The 21,640-nt window shown below is 37.7% G+C and overlaps 1 protein-coding gene and 1 long non-coding RNA gene across 11 annotated transcripts in view; both read left to right on the forward strand.

Moving 5' to 3' along the window:
- The window catches only part of LOC110359169 (uncharacterized), a 26,814-nt gene extending 6,806 nt beyond the window's left edge, over window positions 1-20,008 (forward strand). Inside the window, exon 4 of the long non-coding RNA XR_002414134.2 lies at window positions 580-20,008. This is a non-coding gene — a long non-coding RNA (uncharacterized LOC110359169). The remainder of the gene's footprint in view (window positions 1-579) is intronic.
- Window positions 1-21,640, forward strand: part of CTNND2 (catenin delta 2) — a 660,748-nt gene that overhangs the window by 80,163 nt on the left and 558,945 nt on the right. The window lies entirely within an intron of this gene.

Below are 21,640 nucleotides of genomic sequence, written 5' to 3' on the forward strand. Positions count from 1 at the left end.
TCTCAAGAGCAAACCGCTGCCTGTCAAGGCACCTGTATGGTCTGGAATGCCCATGCTGCAGTTTCCCAGACCACTGTAGTCTTTACTTGAACTTGCTCAGATGAAATGACAACTCACTGTGGAAGACTCCTGATAGTCTTTGCACTAATTAATATATACCTATTTGAATTTGTCTGCTCCACAGAAAGAAGCAGTGTGCAACAAAGGACTCCCTTGAGTTTATGTTATGTAGGGGTCACAGAATATGGATTACTATGTAGTGAGGATTTTAAAGTAAATATGCACACACATTTTATATATGTGCATATAAATATGTATGTGATAGTTAGGGTGTATTTTCATATATATGTGCAGATTTTTTGAAACTTAAAACCTTCTTGTGTGGTGAACACATATGCTTCCCCATCCATTTTGTGTCTTAGTGACTGCATTTTTACTTTTGCTACTATTTCCAGGGTCAAGCTGTATATTATAACCACAAATCTGAAACAATGAAAAAGAAGAAATATTTCTCATTACATAGTTTCATCTTCTAGCAGATGAAAGTAACATTCTCATTGCTTCCTTCTTATACATCAGGTGTAAAATTCCCTTAGGATTTTCTACCATCGGAAATTCAAAGAGAAGAGTAATAGCCATGCCAGCAAGGCTGAAGTGTTAACCCACAGACGTGTTGCATCTTGATCTTCTATTGTTTCATTTCCCATTGATTTCTCCTGTAGATATTTTCAGTCAAACTCTCTTAATAAAATCCAGACAAAATAATATTGGACATATAAGTATATGTAATAATTATAAAAAACTATTATATGGCTAAGGTTTTGCTCTCTGTCTTAAAGTATTTCCATTTCTGATGGGCAAATTTGTAAAACATAAGCAATTTATGAGAAGTTTAAAATTTCTTAACACTTCAGCAGTAAACGAAGACTTGTTATCAATTGTATTGCACTGATACATTTGCTCCAAAAATAAATTTATTATTTAATGTGAATGTTTCTTCAAGTATGAAATATTCAAAATTAATATTTGGGTTTATATAGAAGCATAGAAAATGTAAAAATTATAAAAAGTATCTACTTTAGCTGACCAATTATACTGCCCTCATTCATGCATGTATTTTGATTGATTGCATTGGTGCTTCTCAGCTGACTAAATCCTCTGCAGTTTTAGCTGAACAGCACCAAACGGATGGTATTATTTATTTCAAATCTTTGCCTATACATGTTATTAAAACAAAACAAAACAAAACACAAAAACAAAACACCCAAACCCTGCTGCTTCTTCCTTTACATTTATTTAAAACTTCCATATTTTTGCTGAAGTAATCACAGTGCCAGTTTCCTAAAACATAAACAGATAAAAAACTAATACTGAAGGATTTCCTCAGTATGATGTTAGCTGTGCAAGCTCGATTTGAAAGCTGGTCCCTTGGGATCTATGCAAGGAACAAGTGCTGTACCGCAAATATACAAATGTATACTTTATTTTTATTTTATATTTCTATATAATTAAATATAAAAGGGGATGCTATTTTTGTTTCAAGTCTAATATTATGTAATAAACTGAACAAACTAATCAGCTAGTGAATGGAAGTATGCCATCTTATTTAATCATCTAAATGGGTGCATTTTATTGCAGTCAAAGTACAGTTACTGTAATTCTTTATATGCGTGTGCTTAAATTAAAATGCCATGTGTTATAATTTGCTGGTGGTATGAACGGGAAAAAAAGATGCCGTAAGGTTTCCAAAACCTTACTTGTGAGTGTAGTGATCATTTCAAGAAGTTCTACACAAAATTGCTTGGTCTTTTTGTCTGGCATTTTCCATTTAATTCAGTGGAAGCTGTATAGCTAAAATCACACTGAATTCATTGCAAATCTAGGGCATGCTTAAGGGGCACTTCATCTGAGCAAAGAAATCATTGCTTTGACTGTGGCTATGTTAAGTGAGAGATGGAAGTGAATAGCTTTTAGTTTATTGCTCATTTGAAAGCTGGAGGGGAAAATGGCCTTTGTCTACCTGCCGAGCTCTTCCCTTCCCCTGCCCAAACTTCCTAAAAATGCTCATTTGAAATCTGGCAGCTGTTACCTTTGATTTCTTTCAGTAGTTTTTCCTTTTTTTTATTTTTTAGATCACTTCATTTTTTTTCTTTTGTTCCTGTAATAAATTCAATCTATTTTAAAAATGTAAAAAGTAAAAACTAACGTGGTTTGAAACAGGCCCCAAAGAAGAAATCACTTAATGACAATTTGATACTTAATTCAAAGTCTGATCACTAAGGTGTATTCCTGAGTTGCTTAGTTTCTGATATATTTCTCAGGTTTTTTTATATATGAACCTGTTCTTTTTCTTTGAGTAAATTTTAAGTCCTACCATTTTGTATGTATTATAATGACATCTCATTGCAGATGCAGTCTAAGTGCACATCATAATGTTAAAAAAAACCCAGTAATTGTAGATTGTATTCTTTAAATCTGTGATATTACACCTTGTTTTGTAATTAAGTGAGGAAGATGAAATTATGAAGTCTATTGGTGCCTTCAACAATAGTGCTTTTAATGCATTAATTAGGTGCATGTTTGCTCCAAGACCAGCAAAAAGAACAGAAAATATTTGCTGTTTTCATTGGAGAGTATTAAATAACACAAGCTTTTCTTAATGGAACTAATAATCTGTTTATTGGTTTTGGTTTATTGCTTTTTTATTCTACTTTTTGTCTTCACGTTTAATTGGGATTTTTTTTGAGTTCCTGACTTCACCGCATATATCAAGTAGGCAATTCTTGGAGATCTTGAGCAATTGCTTTGGAGGGAGAGATGGGAGTGGAGAGCAGAATCAGTCTCCTATTTTTTTCTTCAAAGCTGTGTTACAGTAACGTACTTTCCATACTCAGCCATTGTAATTAAGTGTAGAGCTAAGTAATCACAAAATCTTGCAAAGTCCTGAAACTCATTGCAAGAACAAATGAAAATACTCTCTGAACAGTGAGTGAGATGCTGTTCTCATGCTCATCATCTTCCTAGATGATGTGCCCATTTATACTTTGCCCAAGTAAAAGAAATGTTACTCCCATAGAGTTTTTAATAGATTTTTTTGTTTGAAATTGAGGAACTACTAATACCAAAGGCCAGAGACAGTTTTCCAAGAATAGAAAAAAGCCAATTTAGATTAATTCCATCTCTGCTACTGCTCGAACTGGATTCAGGTTTTATTAGTGCATGTGGAACTGAGGAGGCCTTGGCAATAATAATAAGCACATGTCTAAGGGAAAAGACTCTGCAGAAGTTAAACTTTGGGGTGGGTTTAGTAATGAGTTCCCAGATAGTGCACACTAACTGTTTTCTGCACTGTTCTTTCCTGCTGGATTTTGAGAAAATCAGGTAAAACCTTCCTGATACTTAAAGCCCTTTGCTAAATTAAATATATTCTGATTTTTGGAGTGGTTGGATATTTTAAGCTGGTTATCTTGAAGCACTATGCTTAATTTGCTTTTGTTTTGTTTTCTACAAAGCACAAAAATAGACAATTAGTGGCATCTCACAAATATAATCTTCTTATCCTTTTCCTGTCCTTCCTTTATGAGTAGTGAAGAAATACATACTTTGGCTTTGTGAAGTAGAATTGGTATAATCAACATGGTGGTGCCTCATTAAAAATAATTTGGTGTAACATTCTTTACTTTATGGGTTATGTCTCAGGTGTCTGCAGGCAGAATCCTCCTTGTAATGATATTACAGACAGTTCTATAAATCAGAGTCCTACAAAACCAGAAGAATCTGCTTCTGGCTGACTTAACATCTCTTCTCCCATTCTTTTTCCTTTGAGGGACCTCTCAGCTAAGTTCTGATGCCATTTTAGCTATTGCAGTCTTGTATCTATCTAAATTAAAATGGCCACTGAATAAACACGTTGCAAGGATATAAAATAAGATGTACACTTTGTGGCTGCTAGTTTTCTTTCATTAAAATGTTGACCAGTGAAATAGAAAGTTGTAGCAATGTAATGATTTCTACTCAATAAAGATGCTACTATAGATAATGATGCTGCCAGATAAATGTCATTAGAGTATCAGACATTTTTCAAAACCAAATGTCAGGCCTCAGTTGGCATGCATATTGATCCAATAAATTTGTTTTTCATGAGTGTGGAAGGTGCCTATTTTTGCAGTAAGGGTAAGCACGTTAAAATGATGGTTGTTTAGAAAGATTAATTTCTCTTTTTCCCTTCAAGATTAAAGAACATGGATTGAAATTATGTGGTTCTAGACTCAGGAGAGCCCATTCATATCTCTGTGCAGTGCAACCTTATGTTGACAATACATACATGATGGGAGAATTTGTATATGTATGTAGGTTCGGAGTCATGCTCGAAATGCAGTGTCAATGTAGCAAGACTTCCCTATTGTAAAAGTATGTGTCTTCCATAAACCATGACATCCTCTGCTGGTCAGAGGTTTGATTAAAAGCTGGTAGCTTGTGGTTTGTGAATCTCTGTGATGATAGTTTTTAATTAATGTGCATTACAAAGTACTCTCTGAAATAATAGTGGTACAGAACTGACAGTCTTGGTTGAAAAAGTTATTGGATTAATTCTGGTAATTTCATAATCCGATAAATTTGAGTTAAGCACAGAAAAACCTTTCTTCATAGTGTGACTTAAATACCTGTAAGGCCCTGTCCATGTTATAAGACATTTTTAGGCAAGGATTATCTTCCTTGCAGAACAGCTTTATTTCATATTAGTTCACTTAAGTGTTTTCAGAGGTCCTCATACAGTTTCGAGGAAGACCATTGAAAGTTCTCTAGACCTCTATGTAAGAATGGTGTATGTATGAATTACTGTACAGGACCCTAGTTTGCTGCATAATTGATCTCTGTTTCAAAAGAATTGTGATCGACAAGGCACAGTATATGCTTGATTTCCATGAGCTTTTGTTGAATGATATTGCTATATAAAATTAAGTTTTGAAAGGTACACCGAGCTCATTTTTTAAGTCTGTCTCCGTTTAAACAAAAGTAACAAATAACTGCTTCAATCATTTTGGCTTATTCAAGACAAGAAAAAGACAAAACTAGTTTAGCACGTAGCTGAGCTGTTTTTGTCTTTGGTGTGGTTTGGCAGGATGGGTTTTTGTTTGTTTGTTTGTTTTTGTAGTGGCATTATAATGTTACAAAAAAAAGCTTTCCTTGGAGGCAAAATTTAGTTTAGGCAAACTACTTTGCTGAAAGTGGCCATACTTCTAACTCTTTTCAATATATGGTGTAAACTGTAAGTAGGTGATTGCATCTTTGGGAAACATTTGATAAGAGTTAATAATTTAATGAGGGGACATGTATTCGATATGTTTAGAAAATTACAATTGCCATACCATTTGCGTATACCTCACAGTAGTATCAATTTGAGGTGTTAATGCTTCCTGTTAAAAGAGGAAATCAAGGAACTGCCCACATTGCCTGATGCTTGAAATCTCAGGACATGAAGAGCATCTGGCTAGAGAATGTAGCTGCAGGATGTCATGGCCTGTAGTCAGAAGAAAACTCGGTGAAGAGAAGTCTTGTAATCCATTCTGATTGTTGCCAAGTTTGCTCTTGAATTCATTCCTGCCAGTAGCAAATCCCAGAGATATGTATCATCTGCCAAGAATTCTCCCCTCCTGGCTGCAGAAAATGCAATGCTTGGAACTGCCAAACACTTTGTGTGGTTGGGTTAGAGACAGGTAGACAGTTGGTCTTTTAAAAGACATGGCATCCAGGCAATTTGCAATTGTATTGACTGCACAGCACTGGGTATTTCACATAGAACATGTATTGATGACTGTCACAGAGCAGCAGCACAGCATAAAACACGCATTGCATTTTTACCTCCCACACATACCGTGTTACAGATAGCATGATACAGTTTTTACAACGAAGTCCTAGGCTTGAACATCAGAAGTCACATTTCACTGACTTTTGTGTGTACTAAAAAAAACAACCAAAGAAACAACAAAAAAAATCCCACATATACAGATATGATGCAGTCTTTTCACATTTTGTCATTTAAAAAAAAATTATGTATAGATCTAGGCTGAACAAATTCATTTTTTCTGTCAACATTTTATCACGCCAAACAACAAACGTCTGTCAGACTTCCTTATCAATCATAAATGCTGTGAGGTTCAGGGCCCTCAAAGAGTACTTGCCAAAGATGGAGTGATGCTTGATTTTTTCACTTACTGCCTTCCTTCCCAAAGCAGAGGAGACAGATTTGGCTTTAGTGAGCAGAGCAAAAAATGTGAAGTATAAAAGCATTACGTGGAAGCTATCATTATATTTGGGCAATGCTTTTTATTGTAAATTTGGCTGTATTTTAACTATATTCAAAATGCTTTATAAAACACTTCTAAATGTAAATATTAAATGTCAATATGTGGATACAAGTGTGGACTACTTCTCCTTAAATACCCTCTTTAGCAACAAAACTAGTAGTCTATTTGGCAGTGATAACCACTTTGCTAAGTTAACTTTAAATAGTATTGCTATTTCTTCATTTGTCATAGAAATGTTATCTTCCTGAATAGCAGCTGAGTTATTTATTAAGGAGCAGATAAAATTTAGATTAACAAAACAACATACCTGGCACTCCTGTAGTTAAGGAGGCTGTGAATAGTGCATGATAAGCAGAACTTGAATTCCTTGACATTAAGATAAAAAAAAAAAAATCAAAGATTGTTGTCAGTGTTATGCTCTTTCAGTAAACAGGACACATTTTAATTAGGTACCTGAACTTTATCTTATGTTCAGCTCAGATTGGCTTGTAAATTTTTTTTGTTGTTGTTCTACAGTGCCTTATCCTTCTTTTGGGAAAACTTGCAAACTTCTCTCTGTTGATGATTAGAACTTCAGTGTGGAGCTGGGTCGGTCTTATCTAGGTTAAAGTGTTACATCCTCAGCAGAAGACATTAGTGCGGTTGAGAGGGGAATGGTTTTTCATTCTGCAGAGCCTACAAGATTCAGTCTGACAGAAACTGGGAAGCCACCTTGCAGTGTATTATCTAGCTGGTAGGAAGTAAAGAGCCCTAGGCCTTGTAAGAAACAGCAGGTACAATGTGAATTTTCTTGCTTTGAGATTCGCCTCAGACAGGCAAGAGCAAGTTGCTTTGCCTTGTCTGCTTTTCTTTGCTCCTCAAAATAGCCTGACAGAACAGCCCTCATCAAGGCACTCCTTGCAGCTCCTGGCCCTCCTGACCTTAGACTCTGTTTTCCAAAACTCCATGCCTTGCTTTTGCTCCCCTTACTGATACCTTTGAAGTCATCATTTGTTGTGTTCCTTTTCCTCTAAGTCATGGTCTAGTGTATAACCTCAGTGTTTAGTTTGACAGGGCTGCTATAACATTGACTGTCATTCTACTCAGCAACTGTAGAGGAAGATACCAAAAAAGTAACATCATAAAATTATGCTCGCATGATTTAGAATAAATGAATGTATGCAAGCTGGGTTGAATGGCTGTTGATTTAGTGTTACAATGTGGATTTTTTTGTGGTCAAGGTCATTACTTTCTTTTTATTGATCATTTGCTTTTTAGTCACCAAACAAAGAATATATTTGAACAACCTTTGCTTTTGCGTGTGATTAATGTGTGTCTGGAATAATTTGCAATGAAATGCTTCAATATATATCCATACCCAGTATTAATTTTAGAACCTGTGTTAAAATGGCCTTAAACTTACTGATATGTAAAAGAAATTAAGAAGTAATAGTGAAAATGAAGATGAAACAACAAAAATTACCTGATCTTGAGTAAAGACTGTATAATATGCAGTTCATTTGTGCTGGATAACATTTTCAGAATCACAACAGAAGTCTGAATGACATAGATGTTAAAAATACAGCATCCATAGTCTTATGGTCAGCCCTGCCCCCCATACTGTTACCTCTTTTGAAAGAAGTAGTGTAGGATAAATCAACAATCAGAATGGCTTGTGTACTATTAATGCTATGAGAAAAGTAAAGGACTTTTGAGTATAGTAGTGGCAAGCTTAGAAACACATCTGCAATACAAAATATTTTCAGCATGCCTTAAATGGAAGAATCTTGTTGGAGCCAAAAGTTTGACCTTTAGACAGAAGTAGAAGTGAGGCTCCTTACTCATTTTGGAATTGAGGTACAAATTTCTTTAACTCTTGTCTTGTAAGAACGTCTACACATTTTTCTTTGGGGAAAGTGTGTTTTTTAGAGAGAAACTCATCTGCTGTAAGACTTTTTTTACACCTGCTACCTTTGCATGAAGTTGATCAATAAGTTTATTACTGAGTTTATTTGAAGAGCACCAGTGACAAAACTAGTTGTAAGAACTTTCTTTTTTTTTAAGATATTGAAATGTTATTGAGTGTGATCAACTTGCATCCTGTATTTTAGCTGTTCATTTAATTTTATATACATATATATACGTAAGAATATATGTAATGTGCATCTAAAGCATTCAGCAGTTTTGTTCATGGAGAGCTGCTTGTTTCCAGCCTGGGAAAAGAATGGTGCTTTTCCTAAGAGGAACTTTTGCATTTGGTTGAAGATAGTTGTAGCTAGTCCTAAAAGACTGCATTCTAGATTCAGCTTATTCAGAATATAAAGTACTTCCATCAGAGTACTGGGAAGACCAAATAATGAGAGGTGGCAGACAGTCATCACCATTAATCGTTAGCTTGGTAAGGTGATGAAAATCTTATGCATCTGCTACATAGATGCCAAGAAGAACAGGAACAGCTGCCTACTTTCCATACCTTGGCTCAGCTAAAATACAACAGCAGGAATGAGTGAGTTTCAGAAAGTCTCTGTTTCTAAAGTATTGGAGTGTTTATTTTCCAATTTTAAGGAAGAAAAAATTACTAGAGGTGAGAAAGCATGGAGTGCTCATCTGCTACCTAAAGGGATAGATCCAACCTAGAAATTGTTGTAGGTTCTGGATTTTGTCACTTTATTTTATTTTTTTTTTTTAATTTTATTTTATTTACCCTCTGGAACTCTAGGAAAATGGAGGCAAGAATCAAGGGGGGCAAGACTCCAACGTTGGAAAAGCCAACGAGATCCTCGTGATCTCCCACTTTTATATGAAGTATTCACGTGAATGGAATGTTATACACAGTTGGTCAGTTTCTTGCTCACTTGTTTCTCGTCGCCCCTCTCGCGAGATGTCCATCTGTGCTTATCAATAAGTTTGCATTCCATTGCTAGGTTTACCAAAACATGTGTCTGGTTCTCCAGGAAAATGCAGATAATATGAAGGCTTTAGCTGACAGGCAAATTCACTGAAAGAGATACTTGTTTTTAACAAAACCAGGACAGACTCTTAGAGGGCTCTCAGAGCCAAAGGTTGAAGAGCTAAGTCAGAACTAATAAGGTGGTCAGAATTAGTCTGCACTTGAGAGTGTGTATGTGTTTATACATTAATTCATACATGCATGCATATATATGCATGTAATACAAAATTAGGAAAAATAACAGCCCCTATGAAAAGCTGCAAATCCATAATCTGGGTTTCTTGTATTGCCAATGTCATAGCTCAGAGGAGGAAAAGGGTCAAGTTGGCACAGAATCATTAACCAGTTTGGGTTGGAAGGAACCTTAAATATCATCTAGTCCAACCCCTCTGCCATGGGCAGGGACACCTCCCACTAGACCAGGTTGCTCAAAGCTCCATCCAGCCTGGCCTTGAACACTGCTGGGGATGGGGCATCCACAGCTTCTCTGGGCAATCTGCTTCAGTGCCTCACCACCCTCACAGAGAAAAATTTCTTCCTTCTGGCCAATCTAAATCTACTCTCTTCCAGTTTAAAACTGCCGCCCCTTCCCTGTCACTACAGGCTCTCATAAAAAAGTCTCTCTCCCTCTTTCTTATAAGCCCTCTATGTACTGAAAGGCTGGAATAGGGTTTTCCCAAAGCCTTCTCTTCTCCAGATTGAACCACACCAACTCTCTCAGACTTTCTCCATAAAAGGATGTGTTAATTATAACAATGTTTGACAAATTTTGCATGCATGATGATTTTGGACAATGCTTTTCTTTTCTCCAATAGTGATTCAAATAGCTGGTCAACTGTACCAATTTTAGTTTCTTCTTTAAAATAATTATAGCTACCAAATCTTCAGTCACATGTAATTTAAGTAGAAATTTTTTGAAATGAAAATATAAAATATTTTTTAATTGGAGTAATATCAGTTGGAGATCTTTTTTTAAAAACTAACTATATTAAGTAAGTAAATATTTGTAAAAACTACAGTACATATTTAACTTTTATGTTTATATTGTTAAAAGAAAAGCCTGGATAGCGAAAACAAATGCTTCACAGAATCACAGAATGTCAGGAGTTGGAAGGGACCCCGAAAGGTCATCTAGTCCAATCCCCCTGCTGGAACAGGAACACTTAGATGAGGTTACACAGCAAGGCATCCAGGTGGGTTTTGAATGTCTCCAAAGTAGGAGACTACATAACCCCCCTAGGCAGCCTGTTCCAGTGTTCTGTCACCCTTATTGAGAAGAAGTTTCTTCTCAAATTTAAGTGGAACCTTTTGTGTTCCATTTTGAACCCCTTGTCCTATCATTAGCTGTCACCGAGAAGAGCATGGCTCCATCCTCGTGACACTCACCCTTTACATATCTGTAAACAGTAATGAGGTCACCCCTCAGTCTCCTCTTCTCCAAGCTAAAGAGACCCAGCTCCCTCAGCCTTTCTTCATAAGGGAGATGCTCCACTCCCTTAATCATCTTGGTTGCCCCACGCTGGACTCTCTCCAGCAGTTCCCTGTCCTTCTTGAACTGAGGGGCCCAGAACTGGACACAGTATTCCAGATGTGGTCTCACCAGTGCAGAGTAGAGGGGAAGGAGAACCTCTCTCAACCTACTAACCACCCTCCTTCTAATACACCCCAGGATGCCACTGGCCTTCCTGGCCACAAGGGCACAATGCTGGTTCATGGTCATCTTGCTGTCCACCAGGACCCCCAGGTCCCTTTCCCCTACACTGCTCTCTAACAGGTCATTCTCCAACTTATACTGGAACCTGGGGTTGTTCCTGCCCAGATGTAAGACTCTACACTTTCCCTTGTTATATTTCATTAAATTTTTCCCTGCCCAACTCTCCAGCCTGTCCAGGTCTTGCTGGATGGCAGCACAGCCTTCTGGCATGTCAGCCACTCCTCCCAGCTTCGTGTCATCAGCAAACTTGCTGATAGTGCACTCTATTCCCTTGTCCAAATAATTGATGAATATATTGAATAATATAGGCCCCAGTACTGACCCTTGAGGCACTCCACTAGATACAGGCCTCCAGCTGCCCCATTGACCACGACTCTGGTTTCTTCCCTTCAGCCATTTTGCAGTCCACCTCACTACCCAGTCATCCAGACCGCACTCCCTCAGTTTCGCTATAAGGATGCTATGGGAGACTGTGTCAAATGCCTTACTCAAGTCAAGGTAGACCACGCCCACCGCTCTGCCATAATCCATCCATCTTGTTATGTCCTCATAAAAGTCAATGAGATTGGTCAAGCACGACTTCCCTTTGGTGAAGCCATGTTGACTGTCCCTAATGACCCTCTTATCCCTGATATGCCTTGAGATGGCACCAAGGATAAGTCATTCCATCAGTTTCCCAGGGATGGAGGTGAGGCTGACTGGTCTATAGTTACCCGGGTCCTCCTTCTTGCCCTTTTGTGAAGACTGGAGGGACATTTGCTTTCCTCCAGTCCTCAAGCACCTCTCCCGTTTGCCAAGACTTGGCAAAGATGATGGAGACTGGTCCAGCAATGACCTCAGCCAGCTCCCTCAGCACCCGTGGGTGCATCCCATCCGGCCCCATGGATTTATGGATGTTGAGATTTCCTAACTGCTCCCTAACCCAGTCCTCATCAACCAAGGCAGACTACTCCATTGTCCTGCCTTCCTCTGTGGCCTCAGCAGTACGGGGCTCCTCAGGACAACCTCCAGCAGAGTAGACAGAGACAAAGAAGGCATTCAGTAGCTCTGCCTTCTCTGTATCTTCTGTCACCAGGGCACCCACCTTGTTCATCAGTGGGCCTACATTGCCTCTGGTGTTAGTTTTATCTGCCACGTATTTGAAAAAGCTCTCCCTGTTGTTCTTGACCCCTCTCGCCAGGTTTAATTCTAAGGAGGCCTTAGCTTTCCTAGTTGCCTCCCTACACCCTCTGACAACAGCCTCATATTCTCCCCAAGTGGCCAGCCCCTCCTTTCATGATCTATAAACTCTCCTCTTCCACTTGAGCATACCCAGCAGTTCCCTGTTTAACCACGCAGGTCTCCTGGCTTCCTTCCTTGACTTCCTACGTGTCAGGATGCTCTGATCTTGTGCCTGGTAGAAACAGTCCCTGAACACTAACCAACTGTCTTGGGCCCCTTTACCTTCAAGCAGCCTTGCCCATGGGATTTCCCCCAGCAATTGTCTGAAAAGGCCAAAGTTTGCCTTGCTGAAATCCAGGGTTGCAATTCTGCTTGCTATCCTGCTCCTGCCACATGAGATCCTGAACTTCACCATCTCATGGTCGCTGCAACCAAGGCAGCCCTCAGCCTTTACTGCTTCAACCAGACCCTCCTTGTTAGTGAGGATGAGGTCCAGCAGTGCTTAATAGTATCCTGTATTTTTTTTTAAGTATATAAGCCAATTACTTGCTTCTAATTTATTGATGATATTAAGCAGCATAGCTATGGCCATGATCAGAATGAAATCTGATTATGTGAATTATTTTTGCAGGTGGCAGCTTGAAATGGGGTCAAAACGTTATGCTCTCAGCCATAATAAAATCTCTTCCTCTTGGCAAGCCATCCTGGTGGTATTGCTGAATAGTTGAAGAATGAATGGTAGCAGACAAAGTAATATAAGAAAATAATAGAAAGCCAAGTGAAGCCAGAACATTAAGTGAAGCCCATTGCACATTGTGAATGGTGGCCGTGCTGGGCTTCCCGCTAGACTCCTGCTGTAACGGCATTTATATAGCTGAGAGCTTTTCCCTCTGGTCAGAACAGAAGAAAAGACCGTGTTTTGAGAGTAGGTACCCCAACTTACAAAATTTTTTTTCCCCTCAAAGTCACTTAAAACTCTGTGGAAGTACAAAGAGGGATGTCTGTTTGTTGTGAGACTGACTGGGTTGTTAGAATGCTGCAGATTTACTGTATAACTGAAGTAGAATTGGGAGATGGAATCACTGCCAAATTCTAATCAGGCTGGGATCATAAACTTCTTTGAAACACTTTCCCTCCATTTTCCACCTTTTTTTTTTTTTTTTTATACAATGATGCTTTAATGAATTAATGATGCATGTGTGGTTCTTTATCTTATTAGTACTGCATGTGTGTACTGTAAATGGCAGCTTAGGTGGCAAAGCCAGGGGAACAGTATGTTTTGGTCCACTGCTATCCAAAATGCCACTGTATCCTGTCTAAAGAGAGACAGAACAAACTGCATCTGCCCAGTTTGTTTGTGTTTTTATATTCTGTAAATACATGCTAGGTGAAAAGTTGAAATCCTGGTTCTCATTCAAAAGAACTGTATTTGAGAGGCAGTTTGCTAAGATGCCTCCATTTATTTTTAATTGAAGTGCATGTCTTGCAAGAGTTATTCTTTTTGTGCAAGCTTGAAAGAGACATGATGACATTTAAACCAATAGAATATATGAAATTTTAAGAATGTTACTCTTAATACCTTTTTTCTTTTTTTCTTGTCTTTTTTATTTTCTCCCCCGTTATTTTCACCTTTTGAAAGGGATGCGTGTGAATATGTCCTTCTATACTTGCTTCCAGTTCAGGATGCAGCTTTTGAATTGTGTTCTTCTGCCTTTGGTAGTGCAGTTATAAATCTGGTGCTTTTTCGTGAGAAATTACAATTTTAACTTAACATCCTCTGTCACGGAGTACTACTCTTTTTATATTGTCAGTCAGAAATTGATGCAAAGTAGCCATATCTGTTCAGGCCCTCATTGACTTACCGACATAGAGGTAGTTTAAAAAATGTTGCTAGCTATACCTTCCATTAATCACATTATTTAGATTACAGGTGCGTTTTCCCTCCTCTTCAATGACTGATAGCCATCTTCCTGGAACATCTGTATCACCCTTTCTTCTATTTTATGTCAGCATTGAAATTAGTTTCTTCTAGTTGATCCTATCAAAAGAAGATAAATTGGACAAAGATAAACTGGAGGTAAACTTTCAGTATGTCCACTGACATTTTAATGTTACTGGAAAAAGATGCCTTTGTAACACTGTCCATGAAGTCCAATGCATAACTGTATTTTAACAGCCTGTGAACCGTGTACCTTGTAAGGGCTCTGATGGCAGACGTTACCAAGTGGCACAGCTGTACAGAGCCTAAAAATTGTCTTCATGAGGAAGGAAACCTGACTGATGGGAGATGTTTTATTTTGGTTTTAAATGCTGCTCGGCTGCATGTTTCTGTTGTTGCAAATTACCCTGCAGAAAATGTGACTATGTCTTGCTGGTTTGTGTAGTGGCCAAGTGACAGACAGCTTTATGAACCCAGTCTGGCTAATCTTGTGGTAAGAATGAATTTTGTCCAGCATTTGTAACTATATCTCTCCTCACACTGGTGCAGAAATTTACATAAACCAAACTATTCTTAAGATATACTAAAATCTGATGATATTTGTTTGTTTGTTAGAATTCTGTGCCAGACCTTAAGGTATATTTTTGATCTGTAGAAAAGAGACGTCCTAATCCATGTTTAAATTTTTGATTCATCATTTGCTTCATTTGAATGCAATAGACATGACCAATCTATTTTTTTTTTCCTCTGCTCCCTGTCCCCCCACCCCATTTTCACTTGACATCTGTTCTGTGTGAGTACTGGATTGTCAGTGGCTTCTTTTGAGCTTAGGGCAGGAGTATTCAGGAATATTTTTCTGTTACAGAAAAACTGCGGTAAAGTTTATTCTGCACGTGAATAGTAAAAATCTGTGCCTAGTGTAAGTGCTGTTTCATATCAGCTTAAGAAGATTGTTAGCATATATGCCTGAAGTATCAGAACCTGGTGTTATGTGGAGGTGATCCTCACCATGGCCATATAAATGTAAAAGCTTAACCAGTGCAGGGCTCAAGTAATTCCCTTGATGCCGATGTGCTTCAGCTTGTTAGACACCTGCCTTGTTCTGCTTTGAGTTACAGCATTGGAAAGCCTTTTTTGTAAACATGCATATTAAATCAACAGTCTAAGCCACCCTTGGAAATGGAGGTTGAGAGGTACCTGTTCTGTTCTGAATGGGAACGTGTGCCCAGAGCATATCATCTCAGCTCTGCACCATCGGCTTCTGCTGGCGTGGTGGCTGCCCCGTCACAACAGGTACGGAGTGGGGGCAGGAGGAGAGCAGGGGAATTAAGAAAGAGAGAAGGAAATACTGTCAGCTCCTCTTCCTCATCAGCAGATCAAGTAAGCAGAAATGCAAAATGAAAACAGAAGAGAAGGTTGCATGCCCTTCAGCAGAGGTTAGGGATTTATTATTTCAATTTGGACAAAAATTAAATCACAAGAGTATGTGTACTTCAGACATGCAGTTCAGATTTCTTGTGCACAGTCTTGAATTCGCATTACTAAGAAAGCAGTTCTGTAGGTACCATTATCATGTGCTTACATTTTATCTTTTACCTATAATTTCATAAGATTTTTATCCTCTAGCAGAACTGGCATAGGCTGTTACGCACAGAGTACAGGATTTCTAATCTCATGGAATAAATTCACAGACAGTTTTGTAAAAGCTGAAATACAAATTTATTCAAACTAGCTTAGTGAAGCAAATTTTGGGGTTTCTGCTGGAAAGAGAACATCTTGTACATCAGAGAACCAAATTATGTATCTGATTATTTTAGAATTTGCATAGAAATAAGAAATTATGCAGAAATCAAAACATAATGTTCATTGGAGTCTGGACAAGGGCAGTAAGGAGACTTGGAGTTGCACAGAGCAGAAAATGAAAGCAAAATCTCTGATTTATTCTACTTCTATTGAGATTATGTCTAAAGAAAGATTGTTTTTTCTTTTCCCCTCCCCTCTCCCCTTTTGCATATGTTTGTGAAAGGGAGCATTGCTGTCCATTGTATGTGAGACAGTGCCCTTTAAATATCAGGGATAGTACTGAAAGACACATAACTCATCAATTTTGAAGTTGTTTTTTAATGCATTTTTACCTTCCTGAAATGTTTGTCTATGCTTGCACCTATAAGCAATGCTGAAGTGGATATTAAGATGAGTAGGACTCTATTTCTGTTTTTCTTGAAACACAGATCATGGATAAAGTTTATGCTAAGGGAAAATAGCAAGCTGTTAGCCTATAAAAGTATCTATAGTTATATAAAACATGGATAGCATATATTCTCTTGTTCACTTATAGACAAAGAGTAAGAGAGCAGTGCGAGAGAAACTTTAAAGCCACCCACCGTTGTAGTATTATAACATCAGTGAAATATTTTAGAAAAAATTATTAAAGTCGAACTAGACATGATTTTGTAACTTTGCTTGTGCCATTCTGAACCGAATGAACAGTATGATACTTGCCTTTGAGTTTCATAGGAGAAAAATGAGACAGGCTCTCTGAATTAATTTTAACCATGCTGAAACTTATTTCTGGGGATAAGTACAAAATACGTAAATCTTTTTTTTGGAAATCATTTTTATGTCTTGCTGTCACTTGATTTGACTTGACTTATGGATGTTAGGTGATCTTACAGATGTTAGATAAGCTTATGCATAAACAGAGATGATGCAGAAGAAGGTACAATGGTGAAGGGAGAGGCATTAATTGCTCAAGTGAAAACAATGAGGAGAATTCTGTGGAAAGGTATATAGGAAGGGCAAATGTATGTGGGCCTTTGAATAAGGTAATTAACAACTGTGAATGTAAGATAGGCATAATGAAGTAACAAGCCATTTAGAAAGGGGTTGCTTGTCCTCCATACTTCAGAAGTATTCTGAAATAAATATAGGAGGATGAGAAAGGTAAGCATCAGATGTGGAAAATGGAAGGTGTGATAGGTAGGTCTATGTATGAGCTCTCATTTGTTGAAATGGAAAGCAAATGACAGATTATAGTGATGCTGTGAAGCAGATCTAAATGGCAGCCCCAACTCTGTACACTTACAGGGACTTGGGACAGTGTAGTTGAACTTGCAGTGGTGAAGCTCTAAATAGGCTGGAACATCCCCATGGGTGAAAAACTTAGAAAGAAATCTTTGCTGAAAGCCTTTGAGGATCTCCCTTGTTCTCTGGGTTGAGTCCCAGATGGCTGTGAAACATTTAAAAAATGACTAATTAGAACAAACCAGATTAACTCTTTGTGTTAAGGACAACTTTGTACTTTAAATGTTTGTGTAAACCTAGTTGAGGATGAAAATTTATCAGATTTGAGTGTAAGGCACAGCCAGGGCTGTCAGATCATAAAAGGGCATCATGCAGCTAAGAAGGGACTATTAGCCTACAAGCTTATAATGGACTCCTTCATAAAGCAAATTACCTGTTGACATTGGTACAGCTAAATCATTAGAAAGTAAAAATATGGCTGCAGTTCACAAACACAGGTTCGTAACAGGCAGAACATGGGATTGCTGTGAAACAAGGAATTGCTGGTTAAAGATCAAAAGCAGAAAGGAATGTGTATTAAAAAAAGGGGGAAGAAGAAACCAAGCAACCATGAAGTAATAATAGAGAGGCCTTTCTAAAAAGAGGAAATTATTCTTGTAAAGTATAAAATAATCAGTGAATATTATTTCATTCCAGCTATAGGACAGAGGTATAAATTTGTGCTAATTAAAAAACAAAAAAGGCAAGCTTCTTTACTGGTAATGTATGTAAAAGGTACCTTTGAAAATGGAATTTTGTGCAGATTATGTGACTCATCTATATCCCCTTGGTGTGAAAGAGCATGGGGAAAAAAAATAATTTCTTTATATCAGTCTTAGTGATGAAGAAAATGGAAATACTAGGATTGCACTAAACAAGCCAGAAGTATTTTTCTATAGATAGCTGAAATAGCATTACAAAGTGATTTAAAAAGATGGACCCAATTTCAAAGGGCAGTGGTTTCAAACTGGGTCCATCTTTTTGAAACACCCTGTGTTATGTGCTGTATTTTACCAGATCTTCTTCACAACTGTGTAAAAGTGCTAAATCTTTCAAAATATTTAATCGAAACACTAGGCTTTGCAGCTGTTAATTATTTTCATTGAGAAGACGCTTAGAGATTAAATATTCCTTGAAGAGGAATGAATGAAAACTAGCATGCTTTTAGTAAAGGTAAGTGAGGTTCTCACTGGATAGTGAATGATAATGGTGGATGTCTACCCAACACACCACAGCTAAACATTTCCCTAAGAAAATACTTAGCATGATAAACATTTTGGAATCAAAGCAAATCCCAAAGCTTTTGTGGAAATGGATCTTGTTCACTGTTGGAGGGACAGAGTGTTCTTCAGTGGTTTTCTCCAACTTGATTATGTGTGGATCCTCTGCATGGAAGGGACATGAGCCAATATGCCAAGATCATCCTCTATAGCTTCCCATTCCTTCTCAGATTTGTCTTTGAGTCTCTTGGTTAACAGTCTAGTAATTGTTTCCAGATGCTGATTTCCTCAACAGCATCCTGCTTCAGCTCTGTCTTCAGCAGGAGGGCACTTTGCTGGGTCTCTGTGCGTCAGTTCTGGTGGAAATCTTCCAGTGTTTATTGCCCTGATCAGTCCTGCTCTCTGCCTGGTGTCATTAGCCACTTTCCGAATGACTGGCTGCTGTCAGTTGTAATTGCATTACTTCTCTTTGTCTTGTGACAATCTATTGACCACATGAAGTGTAAGTCACCTCACGGCAGTAGTTAAGTACTACGTTATTTCAGTAAATGGTTTATTTGGCTTATGGTTTCTAAGCAGATTTGACAGACTTCCCAGGTGGACTCCTTTACAGTCCTCCAACAAGCTCTGGACTGACTGATTTTCACCTAAAATTGACTTCGTAAGCACTTCCTTTAGGTTTTTGAAGTACAATTTCAGCATTCAGAAGGATATGGATTTCTCTCCAAAAATGTTTTTGTCTTAATATCTGATAAAACATTAGATTCTAACTGTTGACATCTAGACTTGATTAGCTACTCTTGTGATCTTTACTAATTACATATTAGTTAGCTCTTTTCAAGTGAGTTATGTATTGTTTTTCTTCATCTCTAATAACACCAATTTCCTGACATGTTTCCCTCAGATTTGCTTGCTGTTATTGATGTTGGAGATCAGCTTTATTCTTATGGCTGCAATTACCAATGTTTTCTGTATCATTATGTGCTAGTAAATATAATGCACATTTTAAAAATAGTGCAGAAAAATGTTTTGAGTTCAGACAATGTTTGTACAAACCTTAACTCTGCACCTAAGAGAACTTTTCTGGACAGGAAAAATTGCTGCTATAAACAGGTGCATGTTTACTAACAAAGGGCTTTTTAAAAAAATATGTATATGAGGGTTTTCTAAACTTAAGTGGTGCTTTGCCAGTTCACAGAAACAGACAATTCACCATTTAAAAGCATATAATAAGTTTTACAGTATAATCTGATGTCTAGGGAAGAATCTTTCTTTAGAAGACTTTTGCACGTTTTCAGTACAATGTAGTATTTATATTTTCTAAGGTAACCGCTTTGTGTTGGTTTTGGAAGTCACTATTAGAGACGACATTCTAAAATCACTCATCTTTTTTCAATTATACCAATTTTTATGTGTGCTTTGCTGAAATTCTCTTTTCTATTGAATGTAGTTTGCCCAACCAGCTGATCTCAAGGCTTGTAGTTGTAAAGGATAAGGAAGCACTGTCAGTGCCAATAAGCAAATAATAAACATGTGTCGAGGGTTAAGATTGCGGGGTGACAATAAAACCCTGGCAGATGTATTGTTAACCCCCTCTCCCCCTCCCACACTTCCCCCTCCCTCTCCCCCCTTTTCATTAAGGAGAGGCGATTGGGAGGAAAAGAAGCACAGAGTGAAGAGAGTTGGAAAAAATTAAAGATGTTTTACTAATGCTACTAATAAGAATAGAGAAAACAATACAAAATACACAAAACCAATCTTGAAAGTCTCAGCAACTGCAGAGCTGGCACCTGAAGTCCTGGATTAGACTCTGCAGCCAATCGGAGCTGGATTCAGTCTCTCACTAGGCCTCAGTTCGCAGGGACGACTAGCAAGGTCCTCTTCTAATGTCGGCCATGAGCAGAAGGGAAAAGGCAAAAAAGAGACGAGATCCTCGTGATCTCCCACTTTATATGAAGTATTCACGTGAATGGAATGTTATACACAGTTGGTCAGTTTCTTGCTCACTTGTTTCTTGTCGCCCCTCTCGCGAGATGTCCTATCAATAAGTTTGCATTCCATTGCTAGGTTTACCAAAACATGTGTCTGGTTCTCCAGGAAAATGCAGTTAATATGAAGGCTTTAGCTGACAGGAAAAATTCACTGAAAGAGAAACTTGTTTTTTAACAAAACCAGGACAACATGGTAAAAGGACTGGTTTCTGTTTTCTCTTTTTCTTAATGAAGTCGCCAAAAAAATGGAAAGCGAAGTTTTGAAGCATCAAACTGTGGTGATGCATTACAAATGTTATTCAATTAAGGAAAATAATAATACTGCACCAAACATTTACATAAGCTTTTGTAAAGCTTAGCTTTATAACAAGGCTTCCTTGCATGTACTCTTCTTTGTTATGCATCATCTTTGGATGTACCTGTTTTCATGCTTCAAACTGTTCATGAGTGAGAAATTTAGTTCCAGAAGAGAGAACTCATCCAGTACCAATTCCATAGCTGTGTAAATCATTGCAGTATCACCTCTCTTCGGTTTTTGTTTTGTTTTGTTTTCTTATACTGAGATGTCTGACATGTGGTCAGGAGGAGAATTCCATAAGAAATGGAATAATTCAAAGCTCTGATAATGGAGTGGTCTTTTATTTTCTGTCCAGCAATTTGGACCTAGTGGACCATCGTCTATCATTTGGCAGATTTGATGAGTGTATGTGTAGGACAATACAGAGCAGGCAGTGGATTGTGCACCACTGTTGATCCTGATGCACCTTTCTTACAGTCTTGCTTAAGAGGCCACAGGTTCACTGACTGCAGACAGAACTGTTTTCTTGCTTCCTTTGTACTAGATATGGGCTGTCTCAGGCAGAAGCTTTGTAATGCTGCTGGAGTTTTAAAGAGAAACGATGAGGAGTCTGGTTTTCTAGAATCTGTTGTATAAGTATGTTACATGTGCTCAATTACCTTCGTGGTCAGAGAATTATTATTTTTAGTATAAAAAAATCTTCCTGTAAATAGTCAAGCAAAACTTTGGTTCCAAGGAAGCCTTTAGCATTCCAGATATCAATTTAAGTCTGTATTCTCAGTAACATGGTATAATCAGTTTGTTATTTGTACTCTGTATACATATAACTTTATTTACCCTGAATGTGCAACGTAAAAGTAGAATTTTAAGTACTATGAATACTACTTACATTCCTTTTTGCAGCAGATTTCTTGTTTTGGACCTTAGTTTCAAGGTATCCAGTCCTAATTTCTTTTTTTTTTTTTTTCTTTTAAAATTATATATAGCATCCTGCAATATATGTCTCAAAATTTAATT

This window comes from Columba livia, chromosome 2, assembly GCF_036013475.1.
Source record: "Columba livia isolate bColLiv1 breed racing homer chromosome 2, bColLiv1.pat.W.v2, whole genome shotgun sequence".
NCBI lineage: Eukaryota > Metazoa > Chordata > Aves > Columbiformes > Columbidae > Columba > Columba livia.